This window comes from Anarrhichthys ocellatus, unplaced genomic scaffold (assembly GCF_004355925.1).
Source record: "Anarrhichthys ocellatus isolate YVR2014 unplaced genomic scaffold, GSC_Weel_1.0 scaffold218, whole genome shotgun sequence".
NCBI lineage: Eukaryota > Metazoa > Chordata > Actinopteri > Perciformes > Anarhichadidae > Anarrhichthys > Anarrhichthys ocellatus.
In genome coordinates this window covers 89,758-112,884 of record NW_022280248.1, presented here as the reverse complement: position 1 = coordinate 112,884, position 23,127 = coordinate 89,758, and the positions used below count along the sequence as shown (strand labels likewise).

General features: G+C 42.2%; 1 protein-coding gene across 3 annotated transcripts in view; it reads left to right on the top strand.

Annotated features, from left to right (window-relative positions):
* The first annotated feature begins 1,006 nt into the window (after positions 1-1,006).
* LOC116400921 (plexin-B1-like) overlaps positions 1,007-23,127 on the top strand; it is a 110,365-nt gene continuing 88,244 nt past the window's right edge. For 2 of the 3 annotated variants that reach the window (XM_031879030.1, XM_031879029.1), the window contains exon 1: positions 1,007-1,422. The gene's annotated coding sequence lies outside the window, so the exon portion shown is untranslated. The remainder of the gene's footprint in view (positions 1,423-23,127) is intronic. The other variant, XM_031879032.1, reaches the window with a different exon arrangement.

The window sequence follows — 23,127 nt, the reverse complement described above, 5'->3', positions numbered from 1 at the left end:
ACACAGTGCAATAATCAAGACATAATTTAATAATAGAAAAATATTACAATTTACAATAAAATGTGGTAACAAGCAAACAGAAAACAGTACTTTAAAACAAGTATATAATAAAAGTGGCAAGTGTATTTAAATATAGAAAAATCGAAAGGATGTCCTGGGGATGTCAGAGTTGTTTATGAACCCAAGAGAGATAAGTTAATGTTAATACATCAATTAATTTACATCATAGCTTTCACCCTTTAAAGCCAGTCATCAACTTGATCTCTGAAAAAGATGAATTAGAAGAAAACTGTAGGTCTGTGTGTTTGAATGGAGGTCTGTGAAGAGACAGACTATTGGGATCAAACCATGATGGCTGTATGGGAGGCGTGTCTCCGGTTGGCCATCAGGGGTCTATCACGTACCAGTCATTTACCATAGTAGCGCACGCTGCCTTCACATGCTGGGGGAATATTGGAAGCACACACTGACCACACCACGGTGGAAGCCTAAATATGACATGACGTTATTTCAGTAAAAGCTCCTGTTTACCGGACCGGTACAGAATAGATAGAGTCTATCTTAGTGATGTGAGAGTGAAGACACTGATGAGCCCGGCTCCCTCTGCACTGTGTTCACTCGCTGCTGTTTAAAACACACTTTAGATTGCTCTACAAATAATATCTCCTTTCTGTTTGTAAGCAGAGGGGAGTCATTATTTTCGGTTTAATGTAAGAAAAAGATTTTGTTTGGTACAAAAATATGTTTTCCTCCAAACGTGTGCAAAGTTTTGCTAGAGATGTGTTTTTGATGACGGTTTTAACACGGCCGTATTTTAGGTGTTTCCTTTCCCCCTTTCTGTACATTATCATTTATATGTCGTTATATTCAAGAAAATAGCGGTGTTCATTCCAGACTGGCAGCCACAAATTAGACTTCTTTTTCTCAGTAAATGAAATGCCTACTTTACTTTATAGCTTGTGTTTAGGAAATACAAGGAGCACTTGAAGGCAGCAGGATATACCTCTCTTTGCCAAACCTCCCGGAGAGCTGGGCGCTGAGCGCAGCACCAAACCATTCCCACCACCACTCATAGGCTACATGTGGGGGAAGAAACCTGCCGAGGAAAGAAACAAAACCAAGCATTACTTTTCACTGCATGGACTAAGTGCGCACTTTTTCTCTCTCTCACTGAGACGTTAGGTGTGTAAACTAGTGAAAGTTGGATGCCCAAGAGGACATTTGCAATGGAATTTGTGATATCGTAGCCACGAGCATTAACGTTATCTGTCTCGGCGGATTCGTCTTCGTAACGTGTTCTAGCACCGGTTGCAAACAAATGGGATACTCTCAATGAAACCAGCGAAAACGAGTTTGCTTCGCTGGAACGAGGAGTGAACGAGCGTCTGGAGCAAGTGGCTGAAGAGTTGTCCACGGGGCAAGGTGAGTGGAGTCTGGTGTAGCATTAGTCCGCCTCCATCAAACACAACATATTCTTGGTATTTTGCTCACTGAAAATCACAAGTGCGTGTGTTTTTTTCACTAGTTTCCCTCGTTATGACGAAGCCTCATTCGTGTGAACAGCGATATCAATGGAGTCGTAACGTTACTTGGAACAACTTTTCACGACAAACGTGTGCATGTTTTAACCCATGCCGATTTTACTTTCTATCATGTTAAGGCTTGTTAACCCATGCGCGTTAGCTAAAGTTAGCCTTCCAAAGAGTTCGCGAACTTCTCCAGTACACATCCTCGAGGCGTCGTCGCCTTGAGGTGTGTGACCGCCATTTAACGGTATTTAAAAAGGCGACGGGAAAAGTTGCCATCACTGGCATGGATTTAATTCACAGGCACAGCAGGTCACAGAGCAGCCGACGGTTACCAACCAACCTCAGGAATGTTCTAAACGCTAAGTAGTTTGACGTTACTTCACATTGACGTTACATCCCGTCCAAAACATTAGAATTTTACAAAAGAGTAGTCGCTACATCACCCACCGTGATTTACCATGAAGGTGAATGAGGATTGTGTGATTAACTGGTCAGTCCGACATTAAAAAAATGTTATTTTTCAAATCAAAGTATGTTATTATTTCTGTGTCATGTGTTTGCCGAATTGACCAGAGATGCCTGCTAAATCTTATAACATATCTTGCATTATTTATTTAGTTGAGTAATTCTGTTTATCCATACATTAAAAACAAAATTTGGTCATCTTTTTCATAGATCTTTTTTTGTTCATGGAATATGTGCATGTTTCAACACACTGTGCCTCTATAAAATCAGTTTGATGATCAAAGTTGTGCGTGAAATAACTTCCATTGGGCAGGACTGGTATGAGCTGAAAGCTTATTGCAATAAAGGAGGATTGTTCTTTCAGGAAAGTGTAAGCTACTTAATAATCTTCCCATCACAAATGCCCTCTTCTTATGAATTGAGTGGCATAAACCTTAACTGAAGGCTGTGGTGATGATGGAACTCTTTGAGATCAGAGGGTCAGATGCTATTTTGAAGTATTTGACTGTGTTCACGCTTGGTTACAAGTGTCATAGTTGGCGCTCCATCACAGGGGCTGCAGTGAGAGTGTGTGACCTTTTGTGTTTTTCTGTTCCATGGGTGATGGTCTCCTCTCACAGTTTGGTGCCTTCTTAAACCGGCCATCTGTTCCTATTGCCTCATAACAGAATCGGTGGCTTAGTATAAGCCGGGAAATGAGATGGAATATCCCCTCCTGATGATGATTGCGCATCTATTTTAGAGTGTTGGTAGCATTAGGAATACTAGGGTGTGCCCAGACATTGTGCCTGTTAGGTCTTGATTGTCTTCACTTCTAAATGGATGCTCACATTGAGGTTTCTCACATTTTCTTTTTGTTTACTTTACGTTAATACCTACAAATAATTGTATAAACAAGATCAACAGTTTTCTGGTATTACGTTATTTTAAAAGCAGTAGAGAGCAAGTTTAGCTGCTTTAACACATTTTAAGCATTGTAACATAGTTTATTTTGTGTTGGACCCAAACCAAACTATCCTCAGTTTTTGAGCTTTAAAATAACAATAGGCTGCAGCTAGTGTAAAAATAGTCCAGTGTGACAAGTATAAGGAAAGCTCTCCATGGCTTCCTCAGTTTAAGTTGTGCTTCATGTCAGATTATAAGTGTATGCAATTAGAGGGCACGTTTAAGTGGAGTCTCTCAGATAAGTGGGGCACATGTTTTCATAGCCCCCCCGCAGAACCAGTAGCCAGCACGTTCTTGTACTTGTACCTGGATAGAGTCAGGCACCAGGACCCGGCTGTCTGGTAAAATGACCTTTGGCCTGGTGTGTAAATGCCGTCATGGCGAGTACATTTGACCTTTTTTAAAGGCTTGACCTGCGCTCAACTGAGATGGAAATAAATTGAATTTTAAAGGGTGCCAGATCAATGAAGGGGACTATTTGATGTTTCAATTATTTCGGTTTGAAAAACAAAAGAAACTAAAACCGAAGACTTTCAGGGCCAGTTGATGAAAAAAGGTCAGCCGAACTTAAAGGGAAAATTGACCACCTTTTCATATGGATGTCCAGCTGCAAAATCTGTTGTTGTTCCTGCACACAGCGCTCATTTAACGTGACAGTGACGTAGTAGGCGAAGAAGAACTACAGGCTGTTTCAGCTTGGATGTCTCTTGGTAGCAAGACACTAGGAGAAGATGCACTCTACGGTGTTTTGGCAGAATCAAATACTCAGACGTATTTATTGGAGCCACAAGTTACGGCCGAAGAAAAGGGGGAGAGGCCAAGAGGATATGGCTGGGGTACCTGCTGGCGTCGCAAGCTCCACGCAACGCATCCTGGTACATGTATGCACTGTGTGCACGGGTCAGCTAGCAGGAGAACTCAGCTTTCAGGGTCAATATAGCACAGACAGGAATTTATTGCTTCAATTACCATCAACACTAAAATGTGGCAGATTTTCCCCTTTTATTTCTCAACATTGAACTAAATTCGACCAATGAGCATCAACCTCCTTTACCGACATCAGCATCGGGCCTAACAGACAGCAGAGGTGGTAACGGGCCTCTCCAATAGACAACACCCCCTCACAAATATTCTGCCACAGTCAAGGTGCCAAAGGTCAAAAGGTGAAAGGGGGTTGGGTGTCAACTGCTCTTGTTTTCTGTGGCGGGCAGCTGGAGGGACTGCAGGAAGCACACGGTGTGAAACCGCCCCCCCTCAAACCAAACACATCATCCTCCATACAAACTGGAGTCAACCGTTGTCACCAGCTGAAGTGAGGGCGAGCGTCTGGAGGATGAGGGAACACTCCCGAGGTTTGTCTCACTCAGCAGCCGCTGTGTCATTGGTGCCGTTGTTCTGGTAATGAAGAGGTGGCGAGACACCAAGGACAGACCTCGGGCTTGATGAAATGTGACTGGCTGGGGACAGAGTCGATTAAGTATGTGTGAACATCGCAGCCCGGACGAAGCTGTCATTGCAAGGTGCCAAGTCGGATGTTCCGAGCTCTGGAAGGCAGGGGGGAAACGCCGGCCATCGTGTAGAGAGAGATGTGATAGTGTTTAAATCCGTCAATTTTTGCAACTTTGCAAAATCTGAGAAGAAAGTCTACTGTACACAGCAATGTGTGTGGAGGTGTGAAAGTAGGGAGCGTCTCTCAAACCGTTTTGTCATCCTTCACTCAACTATTGAGGTTCATAGACGTGGTGCAGCCCCGTGATGCTTTGGAGGAGACTGTTCTTATCCCAGCATGTGTGAAGGCCTTTACACACCATGTTGTTGTTGTTTTTTTCATGTGATTAATCTACACGTCAATATATTTTTCCTAGCTGTTGTTTTTGTCATGAATACTTTCATATTGTGCAGTGAAAAACCGTTTTGTTTTTGTTTTTTTTCGGTTCAAGGTAGATTTTTTTGGAGCTTTCGCACGACAAATAGAAACATCGACTAATCACGTTGTGCAGAACGAGTGGAGTTGGACCTTCTGTTTATGAATTGCCAACACAGAGGCTCCTGTAGTCCTAACCAAGACGGCAAACTTTATTACTCCTGTCAACTTTGACAAAGCCAACGACACCAGATCCACTCCCTCCATTCTAACCTTTCACAATAATACCTTGCACAATTTTACACTTCACTTGTTTTACAGTCCTGTTATCTGTTTTGTTGTGCACTTTATTTTATATTTTATTGTAAATTTTAACATGTTTCTATTTCTTGCACTGTGTTGATTGTTGTTGATAGTTTAATGTTATTGTTTATTGTTAATTGTTACGCACCACCCGCCATGACAAATTCCTTGTAGGTGCAAACTTCCTTGGCAATAAACGGTTCTGATTCTGAATAAAAACCCTAGACATAATATTCACAGGTGATTATTTCTCATTTATGCATTGTACATACAATAAAACGTTTCTGAAGACACTGTAAAAACTAGTTCCACCCACTTATCCGGCGTATCACAGCCTCTGCACCTTGTATCTTAGAATCTCAATTCATTCCATTTCCTGAAAGGATCATTTTGGACCAGAAACAAGCAGGTGAAGTCAGCTGACAGGAAATCTATACAGTGAACATTCTCTGCCATCCAGTTGTGATCTCGCCCTTTGGAGAGCGCGATCACCTCAAAGGGGGTCAAAGTACGAGTTATTTGGACTGGACATGCGAGCGCTGTGCTGGCCCGGCGGGGGGGGTCGGGGCTCCTCCTCTCCCATGGCCAGATTAAATACTCAATTTAATTATGTCACTGAGCATTAAGTCAGTAACCTTATCAGAGCGGTCTGGCTGTTTAATAGGACTTTGTGAGCCAACAGATGCACCAAGATTAGAGACAATATGCTGGGGGTGCAAAGGGATATAAGACGAGCACATAATCTGATACGAGGTGCCCCCCCCTCAAGATAGCAGACTTTAAATATAGCCTCATCTGAGGACAGTACAGTATGCATCTCAAAGTGTCGCTTATTGTCAATGATTTGAAGATGTTTTAACGCATCCTTGAATTCATTTCCCGCTCAGCGGTATTCTGTACATGTGTTCTGTGTTGTAGTAGAGTTCCGTGACACAGTGATTATGCACAAACATCCAGATAAAAGTAAAAAGACAGCCCAGAGGGGGTGATTTGTGTTTTTGAATATTGATGTAGAGTTTCAGGCTGATTTTAAAAAGAAATCCCCCAGAAGTCCCAGCAGCACAGTGAATATATGATGTTTCCCGTCTGTACGTGGTACTGGGTAGGCTGGTATGAGGAGGTGCCTGGTACCTCGTATTGTTTTGAAGCTCTAAGCCCCAAGCCGGACAGGATGAAGCTCCGGTCCTTCTGTGTTCATTATCTGAATCAGCAACGCCTTCATATTTTGTGCTGAGGATTTTCTTTGATAACGAGAAGAGTGATACCGCTCCTCAGGATTCTCTGAGGGTTTAATTAGACCGGGTAGCCTGTTTAGTATTCACATATGTAAATGGAGACCCAGATAAACGCAGTGCTGTGGATTGTAAAATAGATTTTGAGTGTTGAAATCCCTTTGACGCAGCAAGTGAAGTGCTCTGTGCGAGTGTGAATTATTAACTGTTCAGTGTACGCTGCATGCCTCCATCGTGTGTGTGTGTGTGTGTGTGTGTGTGTGTGTGTGTGTGTGTGTGTGTGTGTGTGTGTGTGTGCGCGTGCGCTACAATTGTTTCGTCATGTTTGTCTAAGGTCAGTGTTGAAGCAGGAGTACACGTGCTGTGATGGTTTACTTCCTGAGAAGAACTCATTTACTCGCTAATATCATTGACACACATTACGCTTCAAGGTGTTTTTATGTCGAACATTTAACGGAAAAACTCAAGTGTGTAAGAGTATACAAGACGCTGTTTAGCCAAAGTCCTTGTGTTGCTGTTTGCGTTAAGACAACTTTAATTACTTGAGAAGTTCATTACATTTTGAGGAATGTAGCAAAGTAGTGCAGTACTGTAACTCAGATATTGAAATTAGCACTTATATGGAAATATTTAGTGTGGAAAGCATCCAGTCCTATATGTGATGCAGAGGAAAATGAGACCATAGAAGAGGAAACAGGGATGTAGTATTTTCAAAAGGTCCTGGTGTGTTGAACGAGGACACTGAGAGGAAGGACTTATTTTGAGTGTCCAGAAAGTAAAAGTCTGCTTTATTTTCTGCATAGGGATGTAGTCCAAAAATGGATATGGAAGTGGCTCTCTTTGCGTACATACCGTGGTTCCACTTCTCTTTTCAATTCAACCTTTATCATCCGATCATGCCAGGACGCATTAAGTCTGTATGCTGAGAGTTCACATCTCGCTCGCATTGGGATCTGATCAGCCAGACCACATACCGAGGTGGCTCACACAGATCTCAGCGAGGTGTGGACAGCATGTGGACACAATCCGGACAATTTATTAAAAGTAAGTTTACACCCCCCCCCCCTCCTCCCGAGAAGAACAGCATAATGAACATTTTCAGATTTTACTGCTTCAAATTAAAAGCTTTTAAATGACAAGATAACGGGAGGCTTTTACTTTGAAGACTTCATAGTAAATAAATGTGTTTATTACCAAATTAGCAGAACATTGTTAGCTGTGATTCTTCAATAAAATGCGTCTACAAATACTGAAGGGAGCGACAGTAAGCAGCAAAAATAATGCGTGATTTTATTGTGAAGAATTCATAGAAATTACACCGTTTTACAGCTGCTCCTTTGACCACGAAATATCACTAGCTGATCAGGCAGGTGGCATTGAAGTGCCACGTGTTGACACACAACCGAGTTCTGATCTGGGGAATCTGATCAAAAGTCACATCTATGGTCTTAGTTGATCCGCGGCTGCACAGATTTATAAAGTATGATTTGGGCTTTTGGTGAGTGACAGTTGGAGCGCTTCTAAAGCTAATCGATGTTAGAAAATATCTGGTTCTTTGATTATAAGTCTACAGAAGTACAAGGAGTGCAAATGTAAGGAGAGAATTTAGCTGTTAATCACATGGAGCGTAGAACGCAGTAAAGTACCCTGCGTAGAACGCAGTAGAGTACCCTGCGTAGAATACCCTGCGTAGAACGCAGTAGAGTACCCTGCGTAGAATACCCTGCGTAGAACACAGATAAACTGTATGCTGTATGTCCTCACATCTTTCTCACTCTTACCCTCTACAACCTCCATACAAGACTCAAGCTATTTCACCCCGCCCTTCCTTTCCACAATTCAACGCTCCGAGCTCAACACTTGACACTTTCCGCAGCGCTCGTTTTCTCAGCGTTCCCCTGTGCTTGCATGCATTCATGCATACCCGTGCTCCAGTATCATTTCCCATCCGTCTGCGGGGCTGAAGTAGTAGGAGGCCCTCGGAGAAAGGGGCCCGGCTGGTGAGATAGGATGACACGTATGAGAAGGGCTTTGTCACTGCGCTCGCCATGAGAAGATGAGACATCCACCTGGGGTAGGTGAGGGTGGAGGGAGCACTGAACACACACTGCTGTTCTTCTGTACTTATGAGGTCCTTCAGTGGAAGACACCAGCTCCTCTACCCTTAACCTAAGCTGTAGTCCCCTGTATTGTCTTCAGGCAGAGCCTAATCTCAGTCTGATCCGAATGGACCCTAATTTTAAACCCAGATAATGCAGACACAAGATTAGATGAGTAGATTCTGCACTTGGCAAGACGGTCACAGTTGCCACTCAACAGGTATTTAGGTGCACTGTTGCTGTCATTTTCTTGCAGTCTTGTTATTGATAAATACTGTAATTTACATATTAAGGCTGCAGCTAATGATTAGCTACAGCTATGGTGATTAATCAGTGTTTCCAAATGTTTTGCTTTGATCACAAATCAAATATATTCAGTTTTGCTGTCACAGAGGAGTAAAGAAACCACAACATATTCACTTTTCGGAAGCTGGACTCAAAATCACTCAAACCAATTATTGATTATTGAAATAGTTGGCGATCGCGTTAATAGTCCATACTAAGTAGTCGATTAAAAAGATTGTTGTCAAACAAAAGTAATTTAACATCATGCACTAGTAATAACTAAAATACAGTGGCGGGCCGTGCGTTTTATACCCAGGCCTTCAGTGCTACTACAGTTGAATCACCTCCTATAACTCCATTATGACGCCACAGCTACTGTTATTATTTGTTTCTAGGGGTGTAACAATACACATTCGTATTAAACCATTTGGTACGAGGCTTACGAATCGAACAATATGTTTGAATAATACTAGTGCATTTGGAAAATGCAGAAGCATAAATTGTGGGAAATATGTTTTCGGTGGACTACGCTCACGTAGGAGACAACTGGCTGTGTGACCTCTGAACCCGGAACAAAAAACAGCTGAGGCACTGCACGTGTGTTCTGGGACGCTAGGCTAAACTAGCTTAACGGGAAAACAACAGCAGCAAACAAGCTAAGAACTCTCCCCGCAGAGTTTAGCTGTTCCCTACTGATTCAAACAGGGCTAAAGCAATCGCCACACAATCCCCATTTCTCCAGACCACAAGTCTTGCTTTGTAAAAGAAAACAGTCCGAACAGATTCAATTGTCCGCACAATAACTCCGCGCATGACGGTATGCTTCGTAATTAATGGACAATGCATATAGTCCAAATCAATATAATTAACACAATGACAAGAACAAACTCACAAGAACCAGTCACATATATTCATATGACAACAAAGCAACAAATCAATCCAGCAGACCTGCAGTGGGGCTCAAGGGCCATTCAGATATTAGATGTAATAAAACAAACGGTTGATTTTCCAAATGCTGTTCACTTAAAGACAAACTCCATCCTCCTTTCTTTGTTGACAAAGAGTTTAATCCCACGGTTAAATCCCAACTCACAAATCCATTTCTTTCAGCCATTGAGTGTTAAAAAAACAAAGCTAGGTTTAAAAAAAAAAAAAAAAATCTATACCGCAAAAAATGTCATAATTCTTCCATATCTTTCAATTTGAACTCTTACTACTCCGACTAAGTTTCGTTTCACAATAGTCACATGCTCGCCCACTGACCAATCACAGCGCACGCTGCACCTCACTGAAGTGCTGCACCTGAAAACTGAGCTGCACATAATGCTGACGTACTTGTAGGCCAGCTAGAAGGCTCTGGCACGTCAAAGAATACGCCCAACATGTCAAACTAAAGATCTGATTGGTTGAAGACAATGACGATCAACGATGGATAAAAGCTCTACTTAAAACAAGCTACACTGGAAGCAGAGCAACAGAGGAAGACAGTAGCTGTGCAATGAGAAAATAAGATAATGGGAAAAATATTTTTATAAAAAATTATTAAATTATAAGATAGCTTTAACTTTGTGAATCTGTTTAGGCCAGCAGAGAAGGCCTTGTTGGCCCTGAAGGCCCACCACTGGAAAAATAAGAGGGTCTAAATAGTTTTTCAGTCCTACTCATCAGAGCCCTGCTTTTAGTTTTACTACACTGTGGTGGAAGCTCTGCTTGATGTCCAAAGGGTCTCATTCAAACTGTTCAAAACCATAGCAGGTCACTTTACTTAGTACTTAAAAATAAAAGCACTCCTCAGTAATACTGAACTAATATCATCACATATTTTTCACACATCTACAGCTGAATAATGTCAACAGTATACCTTGACATTTGTTCTATAAACTATGTTAAACTAGGCAACATGAATGACATTATTTAGTTGCTTTTAACAAAAACGTTCACAACATATGCAGGTGTGTTATATAGGAATATGGCTTTTGTTTCAGAAAAAAGCTCAACAGTTCTGCCAGCAACCCCTGAAAGTAGCTGGAACTTTCATTAAGTACCACCTCCTGAGCAGTAGGGCGGGGTGTCCGTACTCAATAGCGATGCGGTCCCACCACCCTGGGTCGGGTAAGCGCTGTATGAGCGCTGTGCAGTGCGGCGTCAATTAGCTAGCCAGTAGGACACACACACACACACACTGCTTTCATTCACACAGTGGCTATCGGATGAAGTACTCTATTGGTATTATCTCTTTTAGGTACCGGTTGCTACTGGCATCGTAATTTTTTGAAACGATACCCTCCTAAAGTGGACGAAGAGCAATGGAAATGAAAGCAGAAGACTAAACAATGGCTACGTGTTAAGTTCCGACAGTGGAAAGGACTGTGTGACCTCATCGTACTGCCCCACACTGGAAAATGTGTTCATGGGAAAAGCTGGCAATATAGCCCCACCCCACGAAAACATCCTCACTTCCAAGGTCTAAAACTCCAACCAGTTCTCACTACTTTAGAAGTGCATGAACACAGCACACACATGAATTCGCACACACATTTTTTCATTCACTTTTCATTTTTTCATTCATGGACTAAGGAGCTAAGGCTCCTTAAAATGTCTGCACATGCACGTTCCTGCACATGCTCCAGAGATGTAGCAAAATGCTAGAATGCTGTGTATGCTCTATGCTATGCTTGGTCTCTGCAGCCATGGAAGGGGTGGTCTGCAGGTCTTGGACCCCCTTCCACTTCTCTCCACAGGGGGGGAGACGAGAGAAAGTGGCCCAACCACCTTTTGTCTCTTTTGTTGAAGAGGAGGCTGAAAAGACCAGCCAACCAGAGAGGGTTTGTGAGGAAAAAGTGGAGGTTAGAGAGGTGAAGGCATATCTCGAGGAGAGAGGGGGAGGAGAGTGAGAGGAGGATGAGAGGGTCTCCTCCCCTGTCTGTCAGTTAGAGAACAGCTGGTGTTTACTGCAGACTCCTTCTCTGTCTCCTCAGAGGAAGGACAGGTGAGTGGGTGTGGCTGAAGAGGGAGTGTTCACCATCTGGGAGATAACCTCCAGCGTTTAGGTGGCCGTTCATCCGGGATTATGATTTGAAACAAATGGACTAAGAAGCGCGCTTGAAATACAATATCATTTACATGATGTCAGGCAAGCTAGCTTTGGCTTTTGACTCCAGAGGCAACAATACAAGAGGCATCTGCTGTGGTGACTAGCCACGTTTTTTTTATCTCACTTTGTGTGAGTGTGTGTGGCTTTTGGTGGCACGCAGACGAGCGTGAAAAGCTGCGTTTTGAAATACCGACAGCTGACGGTTGCCAAGTGGCAACCATGAAAGCTCCTGGAGAACAGTGAGCGCTTAGTTTCCCTAGAAACGCCCTTTTTCTCAAGACGGCTCCCCCTAAATCGACTCACCCCTCCCCTAACTCCCTTTAAACGCCCTTGGGGGAGGGACCCTCTGTCCTGGGAAAAGGGGGGTTGCTATGGAAAAGCCAAAGACAAATGTTGGACAGGCGTGCTAAAAGTTCAAGACCTTGGCGGGCTGCTGGTGGACTCCACTGGTACAGAACAATGTCCCAGGGATGTCTGAAACAAGTATACCTAGCTTCAGGTATGCAAGGTGGATATCAAGAGAAGCCATGCCCTTTGAAATAAGACAGCAGGCTTTAAAATGGGCTCATAAGCAATCGCCATCAATTCTTCCCAGCCCGTAGTGCATGGGTCTTCAACTAAAATTCTAAAAGGTCCAGATTGAGAAAATCTCGGGCAAAGGTCCGAAACATTACAATAATATCTAACTCGCGCTATTTAGTGCCATATATAAATATATTCAAGAAGCCTAGTAGTAGTAACGTCGTCTCTGTGTAGTCAACAACTGTCAATTCAAATAAAGAAAGTACACATCAATTATATTTTAACAATTATTATTCTCAGTTTTCAAATTTAACTGCGTGCAACACTCGCTGCTAAGCTGAGCACAGTGTCGTAGTGTACAGGCTGCACTGTTGCTCCCACTGGGTTGGACTTACGAGGCTTTGATTTAGACATTCCATAAGCCGATCTGAAATTTTGGTTCCGTTCCTCGTTTACTGTACTGTAATCCTGGCAAATAAAACCAGAACCACGCTGTGCGACTAATTCCCAGTCCAGAGTATGTGCTGTGTGTCTGCACACACGGTGCTAGGGGCCCAGCTCGGTGTGAAAGTTGTAATGTAATAGCTTACAACAGACTAGACTTCTGTGTGTATCCCAATGAGCCTTAATGCAGCTTTCATAAATAACTCTCCCTTCATGTTATTAATGGAGAGCTTAAGGTTTTATTTTTTCTTGCTTCCTAGGAATAATCTTTTCCACCCGTTCCCCGCCAGTATCTTTAATCTGGCTGCAAATGAACCAGGCCTCTGTTTCCAGGGTTATGGAGCACTCTGGAGGGAGGGGTGGTGTGTGTGTTTGCGTGTTGTTCGCCCCACCTCCAACGTTAATGTAATTCAAGCAGCCGTTCAGCACAGTAGAAAACGCTTACAGTGATCACGGTTACAGTGACCAACCACTTATATGGATCAAAAAGCTCGGGACAGAATCATTCCTATAGGAATGCTGTTAACATTCTTCAAGTAATCAAGTAGTCCGCTCACAGTGTTCATTTTGGGTCTTTTAATAGATGACAACATATGGAAATCATACGGTAGGCCAACGTTAATTTATTATTTTCTTTCTTTACTTCCATGGTACTTTGCCTTGTTGGAACCTGTCTTCTTTCTGCCTGGCTACCTGAAGCTGGTGCTGTGTGCACATGGAAATCATAACAAGTCTTTTTCCTCTTAATGAAAATTGAATGTTCACGGGGCAAAGCACCTTTTGGTCGGAGCCGCCCTCGTCAAGTGGATTGATAATGCCTGGTCACGTAAAGCCACCAGAGGGAAACTGCTGATTCTCTGCCGGCTCTGTGGCTGCAGAGCGGGCAGCACACGCAGACAAACGGCCTCCCTGCGTGCCGCTCACCTGGTGGGTGTGGAGCCCTGGCAAAGAGATGCATGCACCACCCGTCCTGCAGTGACACAGAGCCGGACCAAAACCATTCGCTATTACAAGCCAGTAAATAGCCAAGCTGTCCGTTTCATTACTGTAATAAATGTAATGTAATAAATATACTAATGTCAATTAGATGGTAATTTAGTGGTAATGGTTAAAAGAGAAGTGTAGTTGGAAGGCTCAAAGAACAATTGTCTCTGTTCTGAGGCTGCAACAGTGTGTTTGTACTGAAGCGGTGCAGTCTGTGGGTCATGGCCCGGTGCAGAATACAAGGTATGCAGATGATGCACGTAATGCAGATCCAAAGTCCACAAGAGTGAATTCCCCCTGGAAACTTTTAGCTGTACTCGGTTAGCAACATGACCCAAGGTTAGCACAACAAGCTGATTGGCATACGGGTCAACTGCTGTTTGCTGCTGCTTTGTTCCAGTTTCCCCACATTCATCCAATGTCAGAATGAATGTTTGTAAGACCAAACATTGTGAGTGTGCATGTATAGAGCTCAAACCTAGAAAGTCTGAATCTCTTTCTGTCTTAGTCTAATATACCATTGGTTCATACTTAAAGCACTGGTGTAGACGGATACTGTTTGACATGTAAGTGGGATATTCAGGTTCATTATCATGGTGTCAATCTAACCATGCGTACCAGCCAGCCACCATAGCAACTTTTTACATTGTAATGAATCCATTAAGTCAAAAAAACTAAATTACATTCCTGACAAGATTATTTTGTGAACAAAGACATTCTGTAAATGATGTGTCAGAGAAGTAATGATGAACCATCAGTCCACTGTAAACTACAGAATTACAGGCAGCACGGAAGACTTACTCAACATAATTGGAGCCTTGGAAGATCACTATTTCATGTGCTACCTGATATAGTTTTGGTTAGACTGGAACACTCCAGCTGATGGAAATGCATTTAATCATAAATGTATTCCTTTATTTGTATGTATTTGCTTTTGCTTTTATCAGCATTATTTATTAACTTTTCTCTTTTCTGTCCTGTAGACAGATAATCAGCAGACTATCTCAGGCCGTCAGCCATTAACATTCCTTCCATTGAGATGTCAACACAGCCCAAGTCCTAGGACCTGCAGATACAACCGAACCGGTCACAACATATTGATATAGTTTAAATACATAGTGTTGCATAAAATGCTTTTGTTTATGTTTTCATTATTGTATAATCACCTGAAGCTAAGGTTTTCGTTAGCTTAGAGTGAACCCTTCATATCTGCAGAGGGAGCTGGTCCTCTTCACGTAGTCCTCCATGTTGCACCGCCATGTTTCTACAGGAGCCCAGAACGGACAAACCACACACTGGTTCTGGAGAGAGACGTTCACGTTTTTGTGGTGACTGTGGTACCACAAGCCAAACCGTGTGAATTTTGTTGCTTTGAAATTAGGCGAGGCGAAGGTCCTGAAAGATACCACTGTACACATTAGCTGAAGAAAAAAAGTTCTAACATTCTGCCAAAATAGTTATAATGTGATTTGATATTATTTCTCCACATTTCCATTGGGTGTTTTTGACATTTGGAAACGGTGTAGTGTTTTAAAACGGCTAACTCCCAACAGTGGAAATCAAACGCATGGCACTGCTGAAACTAAATATAAAATATCATAATTGTCTGAAATAAAATGAAGAAAAAACCCAGTTTTGCATCCTTAAAATCTACTTGGCCTCCTCTCACTTAGGTTTTCTTTGAGTACTAAAAGAGCAGGGCAGTAAAGTGTTGGTGGTTTACCTCGCGCGTTACTCAGCAGGAACGATGATCAGCGAAGGGAGCCGTAAAATTTTACAGCTCTAACTACCCCTGCTGTTTAACACTGTTGCTGCGTTTTACAGAAACACATTAGACATTATTTCCACTGGAGCAGCTCAACACTGATTGTTAAATATCACATGCCTAGACTTTCACCGTTGTGAGCTTATGTTACCGTCACCTGCACACTGCCTATTGTTATCTTAGTTTTGTACAGGGCTGTTCTAGCTCGGAGGCTAAACATGGAGAGGATATGGCATCTTCTGTAGTTTGTTCGATTTTTCATTTCATATGATAGCTTGGAATAAGGATTGGAATTATGATGAATGTGTGTGTTGCACTGAATACACTTCTTATCGTGGAAAACATTGCAATCTGTAATATTCTGCAAATCCTTAAAGGCCTGCACACCCACACAGGTTTTTAGAGTTATTTGGGCAGATTAGACCTCCGCTCAGGTTGAAGGTAGGCTGAGTCATGGTGGAAAATTACATGGCAATCAAACAGTTTGTACACGCTTACACAGTCCTGGAGAAGAGGTCTAATACCAAAAGAGATATATGTAGACTGTTCTGCCCCTCTCACAACAGTCCAAATGCGTATTTGGTGTGATGTAATTGATTCTGGTTGAAAACATAAACCAGTTTGTACCCAAAATTATAATTTTTTTTCTCAAAGGAATTTAGTGTTTCCATATTCATCTCATATTCATGTGTTCCTAGAAAAGTGACACATTGTATGCAACACACCGCATAAGGACTCTGACGTGTATATGTCCCAATGGGGTCCAGCCGGAGTGGATTCCAGGAGCAGGAACACAGTTTCAGGACCTCCACACACGCAACAACATAATCCCATCAAAAACACACACACTTCTACCATCCAGTCACACAGGATGATGGCTTTGGTGCCACAGATTCCCCTGCGTTAGGGCTTTACCCAAAATATATTAAAGCCACTGTGAGGATCTTTAATTGAGTGTTTATTCTGGCGCCGCCTGTGGGCGAAACCTGCAGTGTTTGTTTGTTTGTTTGATGTGTGATGTAATGAGACAGTGGGAAACCACTGGGACCGGTGGTGGTGAAACCACGTTGAAAGCTCTCCGTCTTCATCATGCTGAACTCATGTTGGGTCCGTTGCTTCAAAGTTATTTTATGAATGAATCAGACTGTTCAGCCATGTAGTCATACCAGTCAGCATATTAAATGTAAAGATGATTAAACCTCTAAATCTTCAGGAACTCCTGCTGTTGACCTGTATGTCAGTCTGAGATTTTAAATATAAGTATTCCCTCCAAATCCCAAAACCCTGTTGGCTGCTTGGTCTTTACCAGACAGATGACGTCCTCCCCGATTACACATGTTCAGTCTGCTGCCTATTGATCATGGCCAACATACTGATTACTATAGTGACCCCATGTCCTGTGTAGTAGAAGACAATCAGAAGGCGGTGGCCTCATTTAGATCCCGTGCTCATTAGTGTTACTGCAGGACTCTAATCTCTGCTGTATTTGATTCGCTAATGTTTGCTTTTCCAATCTTTTAATGGAATTTATGCAGTTTTATTGAGATGCGTTACTTTAATCAAAGCTATTTTCCTAGCTGCGGTGACAGGGTTAGCAGATCATGAAGCGTGCGGTTCTCTCGTGGATTTTACTTGACGGGAGAAGCAGACTACAGGTGTGGACGGTTAAACAAACCAGTAATCCTCTAAGAAGGTGCACCAGGATCTTACCACAAACCTCTGCATCTTTTTGCATGACGTGGACAATTGTGGAATGCACTTTCAAATTATGTATTGTATTGAAATCAGCAATTGTGTAGACATATATTGAACCCTGAATGTGTGCGTCATCTCTTTGACAAACAACCAGTGTAGTGGTGCAACGGATCAGAACGCTCACGGTTCAGATCGGATCAGCACAAAAGAAAAAACGGGAGCAAATATAACTTTTAGAGATCCCTGATCTTGTTGTTTTTGCCGCCGATACCAATTGCCGTTCATTGATGATCCATATTGTTGTTTGATTATAGCAGCCGGTCTACAAGGCTCCAGACTCAATCATAGTGCCGATGTTAATAGTAGTTAAGGGAGATGTCATTCAGTGCAACACTGTGTCTAATGGATTGGTTTTTAATAGTTTTTGGACAACAATGAAGCTGTATGGCACAGAGGAAGAGGATGTATCAGGGTTTAGAGTAGAGGATCATCAGCCTCAACCTTTAGACCATGTGGAGCCTCTCTTTCTCATAAAACAGAAGTAGCTGTGCTTGTGTGACTGACATTTCATCATATTTGAAATGCTGCAGTCCCATGGGAGCACTGGCTGCCACCGCTGATTGAATGTAGTGGAAACACGGCATGGACGTGATGTGATCACAATATTTTCACGCAAAGAACAATGGGAAACACCTTGTGTTTTTGTATTCTAAAAGTCAGTGATGATGCTCTGTCAAACTGATGTGTCCTGATTTAGTGAAGGTGTGGCCTGTAGAACAGCTGTACTAAATACTGTAGGCTTCATGGGTTTGGCACAGTATCAGTGGGGTATATCCTCATTGATTGCCCCGGGCCTCTGCTGCTGCATATCTGACTCATTAATCGAGCGTCCTCGATTAATGAGTAGAACGGCAAATAGAACGAGTTCACACTTAGTCCTCGCTCTACTTTGCGTGGATTTGAGGAGGAAGTTTAGCATGCCTTGACATCCTCTAGCTGCTGTCTGCCTCGTCCAGATCAGATTGACTGGTGTAGTCTGACTTTGTCTCTGCAGATGTGTGACAGTGGAAAGGAGTGTGTCTCTTTCCACTGAGGCCCCCTTCATACACGTTCCACCCACATTTCATTCACATGAGACCGCTGTCACAGGTTTATCTCCAGCCTGCAACTGTAGTTTCATCATACAACTATACAAAATGAATCGCATAAGTAGCCAATACAGTTTTAGCTTCAGCTTTCCATGCACGTGCAGCCAAACCTCTGCTTTGTTTGTCCCTCTTGAAAATCTTTTTAAATGAGTCAGGAAGGTTCTCAGATGTTTGAAACTCAATAAATCAATTCCCATTTCGTATCGCAAAGCCCGTTAACCAAAGTCAAATATTGTTCAGTGGCAGCACTGATGTCACAGGTGTCAGGTGATGTGCATTGACCCATTCAGTGCGGGATTAACCTGTGACTGTGTGTCGGTTACAACCCCCCTGGATTTTAAACTTAAAAAACAAACAAATTTTGATAAATGTGGTGGGAACAGGAAACTTTTACAGCACAATTTGAACAAGCTTTATTGCAAGTTGGGTCTTATTGTAGATGGCAGTGTTGGACGGTCCACCACTTTGAAATATTTGAACAACTATTAGATGGATTGCAATACAAATTCTGGACAGACATTCATGTTCCCCAGAGGAAGAAGCCTACGGGATTGAGTTTGATTGTGACACTTTAATGTTCCCCTCAGGATAGTGTAATCTTTTGGTGATTCCTTAATATTTTATATAGCATCATCATTTTGATCTGTCCAGTGGTTTGGTTCACCACCGAATACCTGCAAAACCAGGGTAGGAAATTTACATATTTTGTAGGGGGCAATTTTTGCCCCCACTGACTGAAATCCAGGGGCATTTAAAAATAAATTGGGGGCACTTTTTTAAACTTGTGAAATAACATTCAACCTTTGTTCAAAATAATAAATATACTTATTTAGGCTTACAGTATAAGAGCAATTGTCATCAAATGGCAATAATAAGACTATTAGGCAGTAGTCTACAGATTTAAAGTGTTTTCTTAGATTTTTTTGAACAAAAAACAAACATAAATCAGACAATCATATTCAATTTATTCTTATTTATTTGTGGTTATTTATTGTTATTATTACATTTTTTAAACAACTATTAACAATTATTAAGTCAACGATGCCTTGATTACATATACATCAGTCATTGTATGGAATTATTGTGAAAAACATTTCTGTAGCACTCAAATATTGTGACATTACCCATTTTTGTCCTGAACATATGCATTAGTCATTGTGTTTTTGAGAAAAACATTTTTATAGCACCTTAAAAATTTCAAAAATGTGCCATTTGAAGGTACAAATTCAGTTCAGAGTTTTTGCTTAAGTAAAATATCTTAATTGATTCATTAGCAACCCTCAAATCAAAGAATGAAGACACTTTACGCACAATTTAGGTGTATTTTCCATTGAACTCACGAGATGCAGGTAGCATGTTTTATACTTAATGTGAATATAATTAATTTAATCTAATTTCCATTATGCAATATGTGTACTTTGTTGGCATCTTATTCTGAAAACCGGATGTTCGTCTGAAGAAACCGGATGTTGTCTCACGTTAATCTTTCCGCTAACTTTGCAAAGTCCTTCGCTCGCTCCCGATCTGTGCCGTTTGAATGCGTTTACCGTGAATTTCAGCATGTAGGTTCACTCAAATTTAAGTGTCTGCTGAGTTGACCGCAGTCTCGCAGTTACAGGTCTGATTAAGAAGCGCACATTTATTTATTTGTTTAGAACGTTCGGTTCTTCACTCACACACATCAGTCAAGGCGAAAATCAAAAACATTATATGGCAACTGGACCGGGTTATTAGGCTACGATGTTTTTGACAAGTTCATTAAATTATCATTAAATCATCAAATTAGCATTTTTTGCCCCTCTCCTAGTGATATCGGGGGCAAAATTATATTTCTTAGGGGCAGTTTTTCCCTTTGCCCTCGTATTTCGCTGTGCAAAACTAATAACATTCCCATCACTAACCTTCCCCAACCTGTACTGTTGTTTAGTTCTAATTAGCCAATGTCAGCAGGCTAAGACTCTAAACTAAGTCGCTTGTTGTTTGACCAGTCACAGCCCCCTTAAATGCAAACGTCATTATCCAAAATAACATCTAATCTGCAAATTTACTTTGTTCATTCATCTCCAGCATAAAGCACTTCACAACAAGCAAAGTGAAGCATACAGGGATACAGAACTTAAAGATAGATTGTGGCAGGTGATGGTAGAGCAGCTTGGAATTGGGAATGGTCACATAACAAAGGACATGAAAGATTAGATAGCAGTGGTTGGGCTCTAGCAGCTAACTGATAGTTTCTTGCTAACGTCATTCATTCATTAGCCCCGTTTGGTAGCCTACTAGCGCTATCCATTGCATCCTCGTAATTTATTCAGTTTTGTCTTCTATTGCACATTTTATAACTAATAGATTAATAAAACGTGTCAAACTCGGTGTGCAAGTTTTCTGTGTCACAATTTTTATCGGATGATAGATTTTTAAAAATGCATACGAAAAATAAGGGCTTTTTTCGGACAAAGGCACTTAGTGTTGGCGTTGTATTGGCCATCATTTCCATTGATAAAAGTAATATTGTACTCGGCACGTCATTGCCAAAAAGATCACACAAACCAAGCTTAAGACGAAGGCAACCAGTGAAAGTATTACCCATTTACAAACATCCTTCACAGTTAACAGACCGATTTCCTGCTTCAACTTGGACCCATTGCACTTACCCTAGTTGTGTGTGTGTGTGTGTGTGTGTGTGTGTGTGTGTGTGTGTGTGTGTACATCTCTCCTGTGCAATGACTGAGTATTGCAGACGTTTTGGGAGAGCTCATGTCGCTTCCTAATGTGGTTTAGATAATGTGAGTAAACTGTCTTGCCTTGTTGGGCTTCACTGTCAGTTTCCAAACGTGAGCAAGTCCTTTGGTCTTATTTTGTATTTTTTGCCACGTCTGTTACAATAACCTTGTTCTCACCAAAGTAGTTATGCGCGCCAATTAACCATGTAGGGCCGTAATGCATTTAAACACTAAATTTAAGTTCTATACCGGGTCTGTTTTACCAGACAATGATTCAAAGATGCATTTAATTTATGCATCTGGGGGCGACCGTGGCTCACTGGGTTAAGAGGGTTGTCTGGTCAACGGTTCGATCCTCGACTGGGACGTGTCACGTGTCGAAGTGTACCTGAGCAATACACTGAACCCCAGGCTCCCGGGCGCCTGTCATTGGCAGCCCACTGCTCCCTATATACAGGGATGGGTCAAATGCAGAGACAAATTTCCCCCTTAAAGGGATCAATATAGTATAATAAAAAAATAAAATAAAAATTAAGGTACATTGAAGGGAACGGCGTTCCAATCTTGCAAGAGGATTGAGGCTTAAGTTTGAATTCATCTACACACACGAAGAGGGAGAGTGTGTGTCTATAGATAAGAGATTATTAAAACATCTTCAGCTTTTTTTCGTTCAGGAATGTTTTTGTCACATATTAAAAAAGCAGTGCTAATTAAAGTAGGCAGATGAGCCATAGCCGATGACCCTTGTGTGTGTGTTTCCCCCACTGACTTAAAAAAAAATCAATTATGGCTGGGGGAATTGGCACACATGCCATGTGTTGTTGTCAGATTACGGTGATGCGCTCATCCGTTTGTGCATGCCATTAGAAAACATGGCTCTGCAAATGAATGAATTGGCCACAGAGGCAATGTGCCGCTTGTCATGTTCAGCGTGAGAACACATTAGACCTAATGACCAAGCTGCCGCTGGAAAGCGCTCATCCTCTGTCTCATTAAGGCTTAGAGACGGATGCCCAGGCTCTCATTAGTTCACTGTGAAGTTAGAAGATTACTTCCAAGAGAGATTTCTGCAGTTTGGATGCGGCGACACATTTGGCTCTGGCTAGAAGGAATTCTACCACAATACTATTTTGGTTTCAGTTAGACACCAAGGCTGCCTTTTCTGCCTTTCTCTCCGGTTGGTATAACCTCTGTCCATTCTGAGGCTGAATGACCAGATGTGGGTTGAGGAATGAAGCAGGATGGCATCAACCCTGTGCCAACAAGCCTGAGAGGGCAGGGTAGAAGTTGTATTTAGACCCTGTGCAGATTTTCCAAGGAACAGCGAGGGGAAAAAAGACTAGATTTCTGGTATTTAATTAGAGAGCAGCCGCAGCCAAAGGTAGTTTTAAGGCCGACAGCTTAATGACCTCAGGAATGGTGGCACTGTTGGTCTTGGTAACGCCATGTCATTTCCTCCCCTGAAGAGCCATTTTTCTTTAATGTGTTTAGGATACGTACATGTTCCAGCGCCGCTGAACCGACAAAATGAAGAAGCCAGTAAAACATGTGCAGGCTAGTATGTGTACCAACTTTCCACAGCATCGCCAAGTGAAGGGTGAAAGCTCACACTAATTTTAGAAGTCAGTCTTTTTGAAGTCTGTTTTCACAGAGGAATCCTTTTTGAAGGACGTGTCTCCTGTTTACAGACAATAAATGCCTCCACTGTGCTGTGGCAGGGATATTTGTCTTTCCCATGTTAATCTGACCTGATTTGAGTTGAGTCCGTTCCCTCCAGGCGCTGTCAAAAGGTCCCTGTCTATTTAGGGCCGTGGACATGTTTGAGAGGACTCCTGGGTGGGAGGGCCCTCTGTATAGTCCCTGGGGTCAAGGGTGGATGTTCGCCCGCCTTTTTTGGCCCATGATTCACTGGTTTTGGCAAGGGCGAGCGAGCACGCCATGTCACCAGTTGAGTCACTGTACATTCCTAACAATGGCACAGTCCTTTTTTCATGGCCACAAAGGGAGCCATTAAGGCTCAAATGCATCCGGAT